Below are 19,190 nucleotides of genomic sequence, written 5' to 3' on the forward strand. Positions count from 1 at the left end.
AATCATCTATTTGAGTAGTTTTTCCTAAAAATTTGGATTTATATAGTTGTTTATAAAATTTCTTAAAATTATCATTAATTTCTTGTGATGTATATGAAATCTGATTTTTTTTCACTTCTTTGTTGCTACAATAGTTTTTATTGCCTGCTGTCTTCAACGGCCAAGCCAGAATTTTGTGAGTTTTCTCTCCTAACTCGTAATATCTTTGTTTTGTCCTCATAATATTTTTCCACTTGATGTTTGTAATGTATATTTCAAGTTTTTTTTCCTGTTAATTCTCTTTTTTTGTCTATGTCATCTTGTTTTATTAAATCTTTCTCTAAAATTAATATATCTTTTTTCTAGTTGTTCTATTTCTTGACAGTATTCATTTTTAAATTTTGGTTGTATAATTAATTATTTTCCCTCAAATAAAAGATTTAATCGCATCCCATAATATAAATTTATCTGTTACAATTAGAATTCATATCTTTTAATTTGATGTTCTATAAAATCTCGAAACTCTTCAGCAGCATGGAGTTAAATCTCCATCTATATATTTTAGGTTGATTATCTTCTATAGCAATTGTTAGCAGTAAGGGTGAATTATCTGATAATAATCTTGATTTATATTCAATATCCTGAAATCTTCCTTGTATTTGAACAGAAAGTAAAAAGATATCTATCCTAGAATAGGCTTTAAGCAAATTGGAATAATATGAATAATCTCTTTCCTTTGGGTGTTTCTTTCACCATATATCAATTAACCATATAACCATATAACCATTTACGGAGCGGAAACAGGCCATGTTAATTTCATATCTTGCATTAAGCTTAATGTAAATTTAGCTGCTTTATTTTTTGTAGTATTTCTTCCAGTTTTATCCAAGGGTCAAAAATAAATTACAATCACCATCTAACAAGATTTGTCCTTGAGTATTTGGTAAATTAAAAAATTAATCTTGCATGAATTTTTTTTATCATCTTCACTCGGCAAATATACATTAAATAATATACCAGATTCCAAATAAATTTGACAATTTATCAAGATGTACCTACCAGCCAGATCTGTAATTTTTTAAAATTTTAATAGATTTTTGTTAATTAAGATAGCAACTCCTCTAACTTTTGAATTATAAGATGATGCTAATCAAGATGTTACAATACAAGATGTTTTGCCTCTGTTAAATGTGTTTCTTGTACAAGTGCTATATCTATTTTTTTCTTTTTCATTAATGTCAATATTTTTTTCCTTTTAAAATGATTTTGTTTACCATTAATATTATTAGCTATAAATTTCAATTTATTCATTTTATTAATCTTAGATTCTCTATGCACCATCATTTCAAATCTTCCAACTCTATTCCTCTAAAAATACACATTTGAAGATTGGTTTTTTTTTACTATACCTAGTGACACAAGTAATTTAAAAATAAGTAAGAAATATACAAAAATTTTAAAGAAAAGAAAAAAAAGAAAACAAAAGGAAAACCTTCCTAATTAAGTTGTCTTTACTAACGTGTAAGACAACCACAACCCTTAATATCTTGGGTTGCAGTATAAACCCAATTGTCACCTGATTTTGCAGCATACTGTTCTTTTTTCCTGGTCCTCCCCTATAGAATTTATAACATATTTTCCAAAAAAAATTAAATAAAGCCTAAATACAATCAAATTCTGAACATCTATAGCGATATATACAATTCTTGAATCAAAACAAATTTAAGTATATTATCTTCAAAATGTCTTTTTCTTGTATTAATTGCACTTGTTCTTGTTGATTTTCTGGCAACTGTTCAGCAAACTGGTGAACTTTTTCAGGTTCAACAAAAAGTCTGTTTGTCTACCAAGTATTTTAAAAGTGGCTGGATAACATAAGATAAAGTTGTAGCCTTTCTTCCATAATATATTTTTTGTCGAGTTAAATTCTTTACATCTTTTCAATAGTTCAAAACATTTTCTGGATTAAAAAAAAATTACTTCTATTATATTCCTTTTCTTTCCTTGGCTCTTCAAACAGCCAATTCCAATATTTTTTCTCTTAATGGATAACGTAATAACTTTACCAAAATAGAACGTGGTTTATGATTCATTTGAGATTTCGGTGTCAAAGCCCTATAAACTCTTTCAGGTTCAATATCATCTTGAAATTCCTCTGGTCCTACAACTTGCAGAATCCATTGCTTTAAAAATCCTTTGATATCTGTACTTTCCTTGCCCTCAATCAAACCTACTATTTTTAGATTGTTGCATCTGCTAAAATTTTCTAAAGCATCAATTTTCTGAGATAATATTTCTTGTGACTTTATAACATCTTTGTTCATAATTTCTGTTTTTCTTTCAAAACAGTCACATCTACTTTCACACCTTTTACTCTTGTTACAGAGTTATATGTTGTGTATTGACCTATGTGTTGTGTGGTTTTGTGTTGGAAAGCGATCATTTGCCTTAGAGAGCCAAGGTGAAGGTAGACTGCTGAGAGAGTGGGAGACGGGCTTGACATGTACAGAAGATGATCCAGAAATTTCTGGACTTGGAAGACAAACCACCACTGGGTGTTGCTGTGAAGTGGAAGGAGCCATTGTCTGGGAGACAGTTTAGAGTATTGGGCATTTTAAAAGGGATGAACATTCCGAAGGCAGACAGAAGGATCAAGACCAAGCCATTGTTCCTCTCTCTCAAGCAGCACAAGAAGACAACTTCAAATTTTGTATGCTCTCACTCTCAAAGATCTTTTGGCTTCAGTTTACCAAACAAACTGAATTTTGTTTGTGATCTTTGCTTTAGTTGAGATCGAAGTTTTATGAGTCTTGTGTGTTTTATGTCTGTTTTGTGTCTAAGATTCTCTGTGGGCTGGTTTGAAATATAACTTAGACTTTAATTATATATGCTATATTTAGGCTGGGGAAGTTATTAGTTTTACACTGTTATAGAGATTTGCATAGTAACCAGTGAGCATTGTTATAAAAGGGGGGATTTTTGAATTGAAGTTCGAAGGTGAATTTTTGTTAAAGTAATGGTTCATCTTTACCCCTGTGTGATATGCCTTCCTTGTGGTTGCTGGTTTGATCTTGTTACATAATTTGGGGGAATCGTCCGGGATCAAACCAATTTGGAAGTATTTGGGGCAATTGACGTGCTTAGCTATCAGTCGTGAGTTTGACTCAACCTCCAGCTTGAAATTAAAAATAAACGGTGAGTACATAAATCACCAGCAGAAAAACCAGCAACTATGAATATTGACCAGCTAAAAAATCAAAACTGATGGTTATAATTGGCAAGTTAAAACTTTTTACAGTAAGAACTGGGATGAAAAAAAAGGAAATTGCCCGAAAGATTGTTAAGCACTATGTAGGAAAAGGGGTATTTGAAGAAGCTGCATTAGAACAGTTTCCAAAGGAGAAAACTTCAGAGGAAGTAAAGTTGGCTTTGAGGAAAATAAAGTTAGAGAAAAAAGAGAGGCAGAAAGGAAAGCTGAATGGGAAGCAGTAAGGCAGGCAGAAATGGAGAAGAGAGAGAAACAACGGAAGCATGAGCTAAAACTAGCTAAATTAAAGCTGACCATAATGCAAGGAGAGGGAGAAACCCAAAACCCATGTGCTGGTCAGGAAGAGAGGTTTCTGGTCAGTAGAGAAGTGAAGTTAGTTCCTCCATTTCAGGAAACTGAAATAGACCAGTATTTTCAGCATTTTGAGAAAGTAGCTGTAAATTTAAAATGGCCACCAGACCAGTGGTCACTCCTGCAACAAAGTGCTCTTAAAGGGAAAGCCCAACAGGTGTATTCGTGTCTCAAGGTACAACAAGCAGCTGATTATGAATTTGTAAAGCAGGCTATAGTCCGATCTTATGAACTAGTCCCAGAGGCTTATAGACAAAAGTTCAGGAGTTTAAAAAAGCAGCAACCCAAATTTACCTGGATTTTGCTTATAGGAAGGTCGTGTGTTTTGATCGGTGGTGTGCCATGATGAAAGTAGAAAATAACTGATTTATTGAGGGGAATCATTCCGATTGAGGAGATTAAAAATTGTGTTCCTGATGATATTCAAGTGTACTTTGCAAAGAAAAATATAAAAACTTGGCAAGAATTTGCTAAATTCACAGAGGAATATGCTTTAACCCACAAGCCTAAGTGGATACCAGGGAAAACCTTTCAAAGGAATACTGCTGGTAATCCAATTAGAGTAGAAAGAAAATCTAGAAGTGAGGTTAAAGGAAGAGAAATGGGTGAAGGAAAAATCTTCGAGTGTTATTTGCCACTATTGAAAGAAGCCAGGACATATAATAGCAAATTGTCCTGTACTGAAAAGGAAGAAAGAGAAAGGGTGGTACCAACTGCCTGAATTCAGAGTGAGAAAGTTAGGGATATTTTTTAAACCATTCATGACTGAAGGCTTCATTTCTGTTAAAGAAGGATCCAATCAAGTGCCAGTTAAAATCCTGCGGGATACTGGAGCAGCCCAATCGCTTGTATTAAGCAACGTTTTGAATTTTGGTGAGAACGATACTGGAGATGTGAATTTAATTAAAGGCATTGTTGGTGAAGCAGAGCCTATAATTTGCATAGAATAGTGATGAAATCAGACTTTGTTAATGGCCCGGTTACGATAGGGATTAAGATCAAGTCTGCTGGTGGATGGAGTTTCTCTTTTGTCATACCTGCGGTGAAACTCACAAGTAAGCCATTGGTTTATGAGTGCGAAAAGGATTTGGAAATCTACCCTGCATGTGCCATTACTAGACCCATGTCTAGAAAAAAGGTAGAGGTTGAGAAAGTCTGTGATGATCCTGTAGTGGAGGCAAGCATTGAGGACAAACCTAAGGATCCAGCTTTGCTGTTGTCAAGAGAAGAATTAATAGCCAGACAAATACATGATCCTGATCCTGCTGGGATAAGAGATAAGATTCTGTCTAACCAGGAAATTGAAACTGGCCCACTAGGTTATTTTGTTCAAGATGGGATATTGATGAGAAAGTGGAGACCACAAGTGATACCTGCCAGTGAAAACTGGGCAGTAGTAAGGCAAGGTGTAATTCCCAAAACTCACAGGAATGAAATATTAAAGTTGGCTCATAGTACACCTTTCGGAGGTAATCTTGGAGTGAAGATGGTAGAAAAGATAAGGAAACAGTTTTATTGTCCAAAATTAAAAAAGGATGTTGTGAGCTTTTGTAGAACCTGTCACACTTGTCAACTGATGGGTAAGCCTAATCAAGGACCACCAGTGGCACCTTTACAACCCATCCCTGATTCTGGGAACCCTTCTCAAAAGTGATAGTGGATTGTGTTGGCCCATTCCCAAAAATCAAAGTGGGAAATGAATATACGTTAACACTCATGTGCACGGCTTCAAGGTTTCCAGAGGCTATTCCCCTGAGAAACTTTAAAGCAAAGACGATTGTGAAGGCTATCCTAAAAGTTTTCCACACTGTTTGGCCTAACAAGGGAAATTCAATCAGACCAAGGGAGTAATTTTATGTCTGGAATATTTCAATAGGTGGTGTATGAATTTGGGAGCCCATCAAATTGTGTCATCTGCCTATCACCCTGAAAGTCAATGGGCCTTGGAAAGGTTCCATTTAACTGTGGAAAATATAATGAGGGTTTATTGCGTGGAAATAAAAAGGATTCGGATGAAGGAATCCATTTGTTATTGTTTGCTGTTAGAGAGGCAACTCAGGAGTCTCTTGGCTTTAGTCCACTTGAGTTGGTGTTTGGTCATGAAGTCAGGGATCCATTACTAATGTTGAAGGAACTGTGGATACATAATGATATACAATCAAATCTGTTGGATTATGTTTTCAAATTTAAAAACAGATTACATGAGGCTTGCGAGATGGCACGGAAAAATTTAAAAACTGCTCAGGGAAAAATGAAAATTCAGCATGATCAAAAAGAAAAAAATAGGGACATTAAACCTGGCGACAAAGTATTGGTTTTGTTTCCAATGCAGTCAAACCCTTTTGCGAGCTCAATTTTCAGGACCATATAAGGTGAAACCAAAAATTAACCAGGTCACCTATGTCATTGAGACACCTGATCATTGAAGAAAGACACAGGTCTGTCACGTGAACATGGTTAAACCTTACTTTGAGAAAATGACTGAGGAGACAAGGATTCCAGCCAAGGTGCTAGTTATAGAGTAAAGAGGAGATAAGTTTTGCGGAAGGTCATGGAGCACAGAAAGTGATAAGCCCCAGACTGGAAAATTCTATAGTTTTGCAAAACTTAGACACCAAGTTAATGCATTTGACTAAATCAGAAAGTGAAGAAATGAAGACATTACTTATGAAATTTAAGGATATATTCCCAGATGTTCCAAGAAGAACTACTGTTCCTTGTCATGATGTGGAGGTCAGTGATGCTAAGCCTTTTAAGCAGCATCCTTACTGAATTAATCAGGAAAAAAGCAGATTGTTGGATCAAGAGGTGTATTATATGCTCAAAAATGATATCATCTGAAAATCAAGTTCAAATTAGAGTTCATCTTGTGTTCTGGTGCCTAAGCTGTATGGCTCAATTAGGTTTTGTACAGATTATCGAAAGGTAAACATGGTGACAAAGACTGATGTGCTCCCTATTCCTAGAATATATGATTGTATAGATAAGGTTGGGAAGGCTAAGTTTCTTACAAATATTGATCTCTTAAAAGGATACTGGTGTGTTCCTTTGACAGAGAAAGGCAAGGATATTTCTGTGTTTGTTACACCTTCAGGATTGTAAGAATATAATGTTATGCCTTTTGGGATGAAAAATGCACCTGGCACATTTCAGAGAATGATTAATGCAGTAATTCAGGGTTTAGAGCACACAGGAGCCTATATCGATGATTTAGTAATTAGTACGGATACATGGGAAGAACACATGCTTGAATTAGAGCAGTTATTTCAGAGACTAGTGGAACCAGACCTCAGTGAATTTGCACAAGAGTGAGTTTGGACATGCCACTGTAATTTATCTGGGTTATGTGGTAGGACAGGGACAGGTGGTACAGGCGAAAGTATTGGCTATTAGTGTGTTCCCTATCCCCGGTAATAAGAAAGCTCTTCGGAGATTTCTCAGTATGATTGGCTACTATCGTAGATTTTGTAAAAACTTTGCAGAAATTGCACTCTTGGAAAGAAAGAAAAATTCATCTGGTCAGATGCATGCCAGGAAGTGTTTCTGAAGTTAAAGGCCATTTTATGCCATTAGCCTGTACTTCTGTCCCCTAACTTTGAAAAGCCATTATTTTTAGCAGTGGACGCCAGTGACGAAGTGGTTGATGCTGTACTGTTACAGAAGAAGGATGGTGATGGAGTAGAACATCCTATTTCGTACTTCTCGAAAAAGTTTAAAGACCATCAAAAAAATTATTCAACCATTGAGAAGGAGTTATTAGTGCTTGTTTTAGCATTGCAACATTTTGATGTGTATATTTGTACTGCTCAAAAACCATTAATAATATATACTGATCATAATCCGTTAGTTTTTCTGTCTAAAATGAAAAATAAGAACAGACGGTTATTGAACTGAAGTTTAATGATACAAGAGTATGATTTAATTATTACACACATAAAGGGGATGGATAACATAACAGCAGATTGTTTGTCAAGATGTTAATCTGGGTAGATCACATAGTTACTGTAAAAAAAATGGAGTGTTTATTTTATTTTATTTATGTAACACTTCCATTAATTGTTAAAAAAAATGTTCTTGTGGACCAATTTTTTTTTAAGCAGGGAAGGTGTTACACAGTTCTGTGTTGTGTATTGACCTATGTGTTGTGTGGTTTTGTGTTGGAAAGTGACAGTTTTCCTTCGAGAGCCAAGGTGAAGGTGGACTGCTGAGAGAGTGGGAGATGGACTGGGCATGTGCAGAAGATGATCTAGAAATTTCTGGACTTGGAAGACAAACCACCACTGGGTGTGGCTGTGAAGTGGAAGGAGGCCCAAGCAGAGTCATTGTCTGGGAGGCTATAATGGAAGATTCTAACCTGTTTTTTTTAAATTTGCAGCTCTTGGGTTCTGCAAGGCTGAGAACCTGCTTGTGTTTTAGAATCAGCAGACATAAGCTAAATTTCACCGAGGGGCCAGAGATGCAAGAAGAAGAAGAAGAAGAACTTCTGGAGTCCAGCCAACGTCCCGGTCAGGGGAGGTGGAGAAGCTGCTACCGGCGCTCTGACAACCTACTACAGGTGTGCTGTCATTGCCTCGCTTCGGCAGTTGGGACCAGTCCAAGCGTTGATAAGTATAGTTGGGAAGGGCTTGCATATTGTAGTGTGAAATCAGCTTTTGAATTTGTAATAAACATTTGTATAATCTGAACTGCTCTCAGTGTGTGTGTCTATTTTCTTTCGGTAGCTCAAACACTGTGACCAATCTAAAACGAAAAAAATGAGAGGTACAAGTTTACCCAAGACAGAGGCAGTTTAGAATGTTGGGCATTTTAAAGGGATGAACATTCTGAAGGCAGCCAGAAGGATCCGTACCAAGCCATTGTTCCTCTCTCTCCAAGCAACACAAGAAGACAACTTCGAATTTTGTGCTTTCTCTATCTCCCTCTCTCTCACACACACAAAGATCTTTTGGCTTCAGTTTACCAAACAAACTAAATTTGGTTTATGATCTTTGCTTCGGTTGAGATCGAAGTTTTGTGAGTCTTGTGTGTTTTGTGTCTAAGTTTTTCTGTGGGCTGTTTGGAAATATAACTTAGACTTTAATTACATATGTTATATTTAGGCTAGGAAATTTATTAGTTTTACATGGTTATAGAAATTTGCATAGTAACCAGTGGGCATTGTTATAAAAGGGAGGAGATTTTGAATTAAAGTTTGACGGTGAATTTTTGTTAATAAAGTAATTGTTCATCTTTACACCTTTGTGGTTGCTGATTTGATCTTGTAACACTCTTTCTTCCACTTCTTCAAATTGCTTTTATATATACATTAATTACATTCTCTACACGTTCTATTTTAACATCCATTTCTAATACAGTTTCTATTAACGTTAATTTCAGTCATCAGTGTTTCCATTAAAAATTTCAACTGATTATCAAAGAATTGAACATCCATAATTTGAGTTTGAATTTTACCTTTCTCTTTCTTCTTAATCTTTTTTGTTTCTTCTAATATTTATGGATCCATTTCGTTGCTTGATAGGGATTCTGTTCCAGCCATTGTTTCCAAATTAACCCATTATACTTGAAATAGCCTGTGACATTGACCTCTTTTGTCAATGTCTTGTTTAAAATGAGTTCCGTGCATGCGTGGCTCTTCACGCATATGCAATAGCATTTATTTTCTTGACTCCATGAGCCACTGCTGAAGCCCACCCTGCATGTCGCTGCCCCGAATCTGCTTGACTGAAAACCTCGCAGATCAGGTTACCTTCTTCAGAACAGCTCCTGGATCCACTGTACAAGTAAAGCCGCCTTCTTTATTTTCTGTCATTTTTGTTACTTCTTCTCTGTTAACCATTATAGGTATTTTTTTTGGTGCTATCACCAAGTTTTTCTCCAACTATTTAACTTTCGGTTTTTAATTATTTTAAATCAAGGCTCTACTTTTTTACCACACTTTTTAACTTTTCTCTGGAAAGGGCTGGTTACATCGGACCAGTTACTACTACATTCCGTGACTCCTCCATTATTAAATTTACCTGTTGATGCGAATTCCTTAAAATAGCATTTTACATTCAATTACTTGAGTGCACTCCAGCCTACTAGACATAATAAGGTGGCAGTTATTTTCTTAAAAGATAAATTTAAAATATATTTTTATATTTTCTCTGTATTGCAGTTTGTTTACACGTGTACATAGTGCGCAGTTTTTTTTTGCACCACCAATAGTAGTAATTCTGCTTCACCCGCAAAGAAAAAAATCTCAAGGTCGCACGTGATGTCATGCATGTACTCAGACAATAAATCTGAACTCTAAATCTAATCTATATGAACATTCTACAAAATATTCGGTTCTATTACTAGAAAGAATGGTTCAGCAGAGGAAGGAAAAAACCCTTCAAAGCAAATACATTGATTGAATCAGCAAAAGGGAAAGTGTAATAGAGCATCAGTAGCTGTTTTCACACCAAAGGTCAGTGGTGGCCCTACTTTATACTGGTGAAATTCCTGGGAATTCAGGACCTCCCAGGTCTTTCAAATCACGGTCCAAATTCCTGGGAATATGCCTTCCTAGGCAATTTGGGGGTGGGGGGGACATCGTCCCCAATCGATGTCTCATTTCGCAAGTTCACCCCTATTCGTCGGTCGCCCCTCACTCCTTCCCTCCCCCCCAGCTGCCCGTCCACCCTGCACCCTGAACCCCCCCCCCTCACGCTTCAGCCATTAAGACGGCGGCACAATGCAGGATGAATGGGTGACTTCATTTCCCATAATCCCTCACACAGCTGGAACCGCTCTGGGAATACAGATGAGGGAGGGATTATGGTTAATAAAGGATGGCCATTCATCCCACATTGTGTTGCCGTCACGACGTGCCTTAGTGGCCCGTTATTGTCAGGCATTAAGTATCTTTTAATTTTAACCTCCCACAGGAGGTTAGGAAAAAAGGTGGAGGCATTAGGTATAAACAAGGAGGTAGAGAAATGGATTCAGCAGTGGTTGGATGGGAGGTGTCAGAGAGTAGTAGTAGAAAATTGTTTGTCCAATTGGAGGCTGGGGACTAGTGGAGTTCTTCAGGGTTGGGTCCTGGGTCCACTATTATTTGTTATATATATTAACGATCTGGATGTAGGGGTGGAGAATTGGATAAGCAAGTTTGCGGATGACACAAAGATTGGTGGTGTTGTGGACAGTGAGGTAGATTTCCGTAGATTAAAAGGTGATTTAGGAAGGCTGGAGGTGTGGGCTGAGAAATGGCTGATGGAATTTAATACAGATAAATGTGAGGTACTACATTTTGGAAAGGCAAATTTAAATAGGTCATATACATTGAATGGTAGATAATTGAGGAGTGCAGAGCAACAAAGGGATTTAGGAGTTATGGTAAATAGTACCCTCAAGGCTGATACTCAGGTAGATGGTGTGGTAAAGAAGGCATTTGGAATGTTGGCCTTCATAAATCGGAGTATTGAATTCAAGAGTAGGGAGGTTATGATGAAATTGTACAAGGCATTGGTGAGGCCAAATTTGGAGTACTGTGTACAGTTTTGGTCACCAAATTATAGGAAAGATATAAACAAAATAGAGAGAGTGCAGAGAAGGTTCACGAGAATGTTGACAGGATTTCAGGGTCTGAGTTACAGGGAAAGGTTGTGCAGACTGGGGCTTTTTTCTCTGGAGCGTAGAAGATTGAGAGGGGACTTGATAGAGGTGTTTAAGATTTTAAAAGGGACAGACAGAGTAAATGTGGATAGGCTTTTTCAATTAAGAAAGGGGGAGATTCAAACTAGAGGACATGGTTTAAGATTGAAGGGGGAAAATTATAAGGGGAACATGAGAGGAAATTTCTTTACGCAGAGGGTGGTGGGGATGTGGAATGAGCTTCCGGCAGACGTGGTCGAGGCGGGATCATTGGTTACATTTAAGACTGGATCGTTACATGGATAGGAGGGAACTAGAGGGGTATGGACCGGGTGCTGGTCAGTGGGACTAGGAGGGTGGGGATTTGCTACGGCATGGACTAGTAGGGCCGAACTGGTCTGTTCTGTGCTGTAAGTGGTTATATGGTAATCGCCTATGTGACAGAGTACGCAAGTGCTGACAACACGAGGCTTCCCTTGCTTGGCCATTTGGCTCTTCACACCGCAGGGAGTGGGTGATCCTGAAAATTTCCTGCGTCCGTGTCCCTACCGACAATGTAGGGTTGTGGACCCATTTCAAATTCCCAAGCCACCCTTTTCACATCGCAGGTTCATGGGAGGTTTCCTGGAAAATTTCCGGGGATCTCCATTTAACAATGCAGTGTGAAAAGGCTTAATGAGAATATAGTGTTTAGGGTATATCCATGGTTTTTTAATTAAAAAAAACTTGCAAATCAAAAAATCAAGAAATCTTACTGCAGCTAGTACACTGAAGAACTGTTCCCTAGCATATTATGGTGCAAAGAAAGGAAAAAAGAGCAATGATGCTTTTCTATATGTTAATAATTTGTGAAAATAGCATTGTAAATTCAATTTATTAAAGTGTATCACAACCTACCAGATTATGTAACATGGATGTAGTTATTTTGCATTTGCGAAAAAAATAGCCTGTAGTTATTTTAAAAATGAATAATTTATAAATCATCTCAAATTGATTATCACAGAGCAACAATGCCACACTACCTACATTCAATGACTGGCCCAATCCATGCCTACACTGCACAGGAACATTTGGCCTGGGTATCTTTCTGTTCTACAAAGTCAAGCTTCTAAATCAGTGGTTCTCAACCTTTTTCTTTCCACTCACATACCACTTTAAGTATTCCCTATGCCATAGATGCTCTGTGATTAGTAAAGGATTGCTTAAGGTGGTATGTGGGTGGAAAGAAAAAGGTTGAAAACCACTGTTTTAATCGTACCTAATTGACTTGTCATGTGCACGGTTTGAAAACTCCAAAGGAAATGGGCCAATGACAATTTTTCTCAAGCAAAATATTTCAGTAACAATTGGGTCTACAGCAGTGGTTCTCAATCTTCCCTTCCTAAAAGCCTGTGTTGGGGGAAACATTTCAGTTCAGTCATACATGCAAGCTTAAAATTAATTTTATAACTTACATCAGTTTTGGGGAAACTACTGGAAAGAATTCTCAGGATAGGAATTATGATCTCTTGGAAAGGCAGGGATTTTTCATAGGAAGTCAGTGTGGTTTTGTGCATGGAAACTTATCCTTCATAAATCCAAATGATGCCCTTGAGTTGAAAAGATTAAGGTCATTTCAGCAAACAGGCACATCAAATCAAATTAATTCCAGCAAATAACAAGTATTTTAGAGGTTGTGCACAATTTTATTAAAATTTATAATGTGCCCCTACTTCTACATGATATATTTGTATACCTTTTGTGTGGAACTGTGGTGATACACCACTAGCCTACTGCAGGGGGCAACCTGTGTACCTGCAGTAAGATCACTGGAGGACAAAGCAACAACTGGCCGGCTGCCAATCAATTGACCTGAAAGGACTAAGCCCCAACCGGTCGGCTGCCAATCACCCTCCAGGATATAAGCTGGATCCTGCCCTTCGAGGCCAGTCTCAGAGCTTGCAACAGCATTCTCACAGCCAGCTTTGTGGAAGTTTATGTTGAATAATGCCTGTAAAGCAGACTTTATGTTTTGTGTGTTTGCTTCTGTTCGGTAGCGCACCACAATTTATTCAACATAAAATTTGAAGCTGCTATGGAGAAGCTCCTGAGCGCCGGGAGCCTCGAAGTCAACCACACCATCCAGAAGCACAGGCACGCTTTGAAATCAGGAAGCACACAGTCAAAGCGATCATTGAGGCACACGCTGACAACATCCTGGACTCTGACAGAAAATAGCTCGTTTTACTCCGCTTGAAGCTGGGACCCCGAGCCTTCCAGGCCCTCAAAGACTGTACCGGGTACTCCGAAGCAACGAACCCCCCTAGAGACCATGTATAAACCTCCCACAAACGTGGTCTTCGCAAGGTACCTTCTGAATATCCATGTCCAGCTGCCCAGAGGGATGGCCGAGTCCTACCTAGGAGCCCTACGTGAGTTAGCCCTTGTCTGGCAGAACCTGGGGTGAATGAAAGGGAGGTCGAAAGGTTGATCGGGGATGTCTACGTCCAGGGTCTACGCACAAGAACCATCAGGCAGAAGCTGCTGGAGGACAATAGTTACTCCCTGACCAAAACAGTGGAGGTAGTCTGAACCTTGGAGGCAGCTGCCCTGCACACCGAAGCCTTCAACTCCAGGCTTCCCCAAGCCTCTGCGTGGTCAGCACAGACAGCAGCTGTGGCCCAAAACCAGATGGTTGACGAAAACATCGCTGCTGTGGGCGCCCCACACCCTTGTAAGTACTGTTCATCGATCATGCCAAAAGTGCCTGGCCAGAAATCAGTACTGTTCAAGGTGCGGCAAGAAAGCCACTTCACTGAAGTATGCCTTTCAAAGCCTGCCGGCAGCTCAGCGACACTCAACGACCAGTCCCCCTCCTTCTCGGTCCTGGTCACGTGTAATTGCCGGGCGACACTATTGCCCCCGCAGTTACATCCGGCCTCCCAACCTTGGCAGCCCTATTTCCGGCCTCGCCGCAACAATCACTGCGTGCACGCCATGCGCCTGGACCGGCCCTCGCAAGCACCACCCTGCCAAGACTCCACATCCACGGACCATAATGACGTCACTTCCGCCACCCACGATGATGTTACCAGCACCAACGGCCGACGGCTTGATGTCACTTCCCCTGGTACAACTAGTGTAGCCGAGTAGGAAGGCCAGCCATGCCGCCACTGCCATGCACCCCCATGTGGCGCTGCCATCTTGAGCTGGACAAGTGCAGGTGCCATCCAATCCCTCCCAGGCCTACAAGCACAGCATTGACAACGATGACGACGTCGTCAATACGGGCGCTGACCAGACCACCCTACCAACGCCCCCATGCATCCAGACACCGCCGATCACCACCCACCACACCTATGGAGAGCGCCACTGGTCAACACTCACCTCTCGTGATGCCTTCAGAGGTTGCCCCCGGCTGCAACTTGCCTCCGCCGTCGGGGAATGACAACTAGGACCACAAGATGGTCCTAGCAGACCCCACTCTGACCAGGGACATCCCTCACGGCCTAGGGCCCTCCATGATGGACGTCAAGATCAACGGGCAAGCAACGAAGTGCCAAATTGACAGTGGCAGCCCCGAGACCTTTATTCACGCGACCGTAGCCCCCTCCCTAAAACTCAAAATCCACCCCATTACCTTCTCTATAGCCTTCGCTGCCCGCTACCCTCGGGCACTGCTCAGCCTATCTGACTGTAGGGAGGGGGGGAGAGACATACATCGGGTTCAGGTTCCTGGTCATGCCTAAACTCTGTGCCCTGGTCCTCCTGGGATTAGACTTCCAATGTCACCTGCAGAGCGTCACCTTTGCCTTTGGGGGGCCCCGACCCCCACTCACACTCCACAGCGCGCCGGCCAACCTGCAGCCACTCCAGGCTGCACATTGCCCCTCCCACCCTCTTGTCACACCTCATGCCAGACTGCAACCGATAGCCAACAGAAGTAGGCGCTTTTGTGCCACGGACAAAGACTTCATCAGGGCAGAGGTGCGGCGGCTTCTGGCAGAATATATCATAGAGCCCAGCAACAGCCCATGGAAAGCGCAAGTCCTGATGGTCAAAGGGGGCAGCAGCCGAGGATGGTCATCGATTATAGCCAGACCATCAACTGGTACACCCTGCTGGACGCCTGCCCCTTAACGAGGATAGTCGACATGGTCAACGAGATAGGCTGTTACCGGATCTTCTCCATGACTGACCTGAAGTCAGCCTATCACAAATTCCCCAACCACCCGTGAGACAAGCCTTATACCGCAGACGGGCGCCTTTATCAGTTCCGCCGAGTTCCGTTTGGGGTCACGAACAGGGTCTCTGTCTTTCAGCAGGAGACAGATTGCATGGTAGATCGGCACAAGCTAAAGGCGACTTTCTTGTACCTGAATAATGTCACCATCTGCAGCCACGACCAGCAGGATCACGATGCAAACCTGGAGAAATTTCTCTGGACAGCCGAGGAACTGAACCTTACTTACTATAAAGTGCGTGTTCAGCACCACCCATCTCACCATCCTGGGGTACATGGTGTCATCGGCCCAGATCCAGAATGGATGCACCCATTAATGAAGTTTCCCCTTCCCCCACGCTCAAAGCTCTCTGCAGGTGCCTTGGCCTGTTCTCCTACTACTCACAGTGGGTCCCTTGCTTCTCGGGCAAGGTCCACCCAGTGGCCCAACTTTTCCTCTCCCACCCGAGGTGCAGGCAGCCTTCACGCACATTAGGCAGGATATCACAGACGCCACAATGTATACTGTGGACGAGGACTTTCCCTTCCAGGTGAAGAGCGATTCCTCCGATGTGGCCCTCGCTGCTACCCTCAACCAGGAGGGGAGCCCGGTCACCTTCTTCTCCAGGACTCTCCATGGTTCCAAGCTAGGGTACTCCGCCCAGGCGATCGTGGAAGCGATCCACCATTGGCACTACTACCTGGCCGGCAGTAGTTTCACCCTCCTCACCAACCAGCGTACTGTGGCGTTCATGTTCAACACCACCCAAAGGGACAAGATCAAGAACAATAAGATCTTGTGCTGGAGAGTCAAGCTGGCAATGTACAGCTATGAGATCCAGTATTATCCGGGGAAGATTTAACGACTCCCCCAATGCCCCCTCCCGGACCTGCATGTCGCTCCATGATAACCAGCTGCAGGCACTGCACTAGTCCCTCTGCCACACGAGTGTTACCCGCTTATACCATTTTATCAAGTCCAGAAACCTCCCATACACCGTCAGGGATGTCAGAACCATGACCGAGGCGTGCAGGGTCTGAGCAGAATGCAAATTCCGCTTCTTCCGCCCGCCCCAGGCTCATGTCGTAAAGGCCACTTGGCCCTTCGAGCACCTCAGCATAGACTTCAAGGGCCCTTGCCTTCCACAAATCGGAACGTCTTTTTCTTCGCAGTCATAGACGAGTACTCTCGCTTCCCTTTCACCATCCCATGGCCAGGCACCTCCACGGCCACCGTCATCAGGGCACTGACACAGATTTTAACCAAGTTCGGCTACCCCGCCTTCATCCACAGTGATCGGGGGGTCTAGTTTCATGAGTGAGGAACTGCGCCAGTACCGACAGTGAGCCATGCTCCAGGAAATCGGCAACGGCAAAATCACTCCCAGCATGGCTCGCGTCCCTGGGACCAGTGCTCCTGCGTAGACACATGCGGGCACACAAAGCCGAACCCCTGGTCAAGGAGGTGTTTGTCCTACACGCAAACCATAACTATGCCTACGTTAGGTTCACCAGCGGCAGGGAGGACACCGTCTCAAGCAGGGACCTGGCACTAGCAGGAGCACCTACCACAGCACAACAGCATCCTCCATTCCAGGACCACGCCGGCCTGACCCACTCCCCTAACCCCAGACAGCTATGGGACACCCAAGACCTCCCTGGACACCCAGGACTCACTCCAACCATTGGGGTGAACCCACCCCCCCCCAACCATCCAACCCCTCACACACACCTCAACCCCGACCGCCCCACCATGCTGCACCACGCCAGCCACTCCGGCCCCCCTCTCCCAGCCCCTGCTTACCCTCACCGATCTGTGACCAGGAGCCAACCCTGCGACAGTCACAGACTCCGACGCCTGCCGGACCGTCTAAACTTGTAAATAATGTATATATGTTTTGGGGCTCTGGTAGAGCATGGACTGTAACCTCCCCCCCCCCCCCCACCCCGACTCCACCCAGGACAATTTTAAAGAAGGGGTGAATGTGGTGATACACCACTAGTCTACTGCAGGGGGCAACCTATGTACCTGCAGAAGAGCACTGGAGGACAAGGCAGCCACCTGGCTAGCTATCAATCAACCGACCTGAATGGACCAAGCCCCATCCGTTTGGCTGCCAATCATCCTCCGGGATATAAGCTAGATCTGGCCCTTAGAGACCAGTCTCAGAGCTTGCAACAGCATTCTCACTGTCAGCTCTGTGGATTTTACATTGAATAAAGCCTGTAGAACAGACTTTGTGTTTTGTGTGTTTGCTTCTGTTTGGTAGCGCACTACAGGAACAATATCAGTTTCCTTGGGATTATTCACCTCCAAGTATGCAAGACCTCGATCCACTGCAAGTCATAAATGCAATGAAAAAGGTTTATAACACTATTTAAAAAAAAAGATTCTGCCATCTTACCACAGCTCATGTTTTTTGCAGCTTGTGTGCAAACTTCCTTCTTTCCCTGAACTTAATCAGCTATACTGTCTGGATGGAAAAACGTCTTATTTGTTCCCCATTTTGTACACTTTAATCAGGCTTCTTTGAAATTTGTACTTCACAGAATTTTAAAAATATCTTCACATCACATAATTTAGAACTACTGAACCAACAAAGATTGAAGATTGATCTAATGTCCTCCTGATAAATACCATTTACCAGTTGGCCCATCGCATCTGTGCTGGCTCTTTCATTGAATACTCTTTCCTATTCTTCCGCTAATTAATTGCCTATTTTCTGATTGAATCAACTTCTACCAGTTGTCAGGCATGCACTTTAAGTAAAATGTTTTGTCATTAAACTTTTGGATTTTTTTGGTGATCAAAGAAAATGTGCACCCCTGCCTGGTGGGGAAAAAAATCTTCATTTATTCAAATAAAACAAGCAAACACTAATACATTAACACACCTTCCATCTAATTTGAAAATATTTACATTTTACAAATTCTTCAATATAAAGCCATGATTTTTTATTTAAAAAAAGCAATCTTCCTGTCTCATGATTAGGTCTTCTGATGCCAGGATTTCACAAGCAAATACAATTGGTCTTTGGCTGACCTCTACAGTTACCCAGTGATGGCAAGTAAATGGTGGCCTTATAAGGCAAGGCCAATTTTGTACATCATCTTCTGGCTCACTGTCAGTATGCAAAGAGCGATGAGATGTCACTTTATTTGCATGGGAGGCAAAGACTAACCTTACGACAGTAAATAAAATCATGTCATCGAGTGGAAGTATCCTTTTAAAATATGTGCTCATAACTGCCATTGCCTTCTCCAGTGAAGAAAATTGATGGAATTAGGAGTCTCTTTCTTTCTGTTGAAAATGCTCAAAATACCATAGTTAAAATAACCTTTTAGTGAATCCTTTACCGTTATCTTCCCCATTACCTATAAATGTCTTCAATCAATATATATTTTCTCTGCATTTTACTTTTTCTGCCTGACTTAACATGAAACTTATTCAGTCTCATTTACATTACTTTTTCAATTCTTGCAACATTTATTGAAAATAGATATATACTGCTGTTTTCACTCCTTCAATATCTGCAATAACTGTATCAGTTTGCTCTTTTAGCAGATTGCCACAAAAATCCTAATGTGCAGTAATATCTAACTAACAGCAGATGGTACTAAGTGCCTTGCTGTGACACTCTCCGGGCCACTCTTATTATTATACTTGGGACCCGACACAACTAACCATGAATTAATATCATGAAAAATGGATATTTAGACTGACACATTATAAATGGTTGTGATGGACTCTTTCACCTCCCATGTTGAATT

The 19,190-nt window shown here is 41.4% G+C and overlaps 1 protein-coding gene across 3 annotated transcripts in view; it reads right to left on the reverse strand.

The window, feature by feature from the left end:
• exoc2 (exocyst complex component 2) overlaps window positions 1-19,190 on the reverse strand; it is a 287,207-nt gene that overhangs the window by 130,975 nt on the left and 137,042 nt on the right. The window lies entirely within an intron of this gene.

Source organism: Narcine bancroftii, chromosome 1 (assembly GCF_036971445.1).
Source record: "Narcine bancroftii isolate sNarBan1 chromosome 1, sNarBan1.hap1, whole genome shotgun sequence".
NCBI lineage: Eukaryota > Metazoa > Chordata > Chondrichthyes > Torpediniformes > Narcinidae > Narcine > Narcine bancroftii.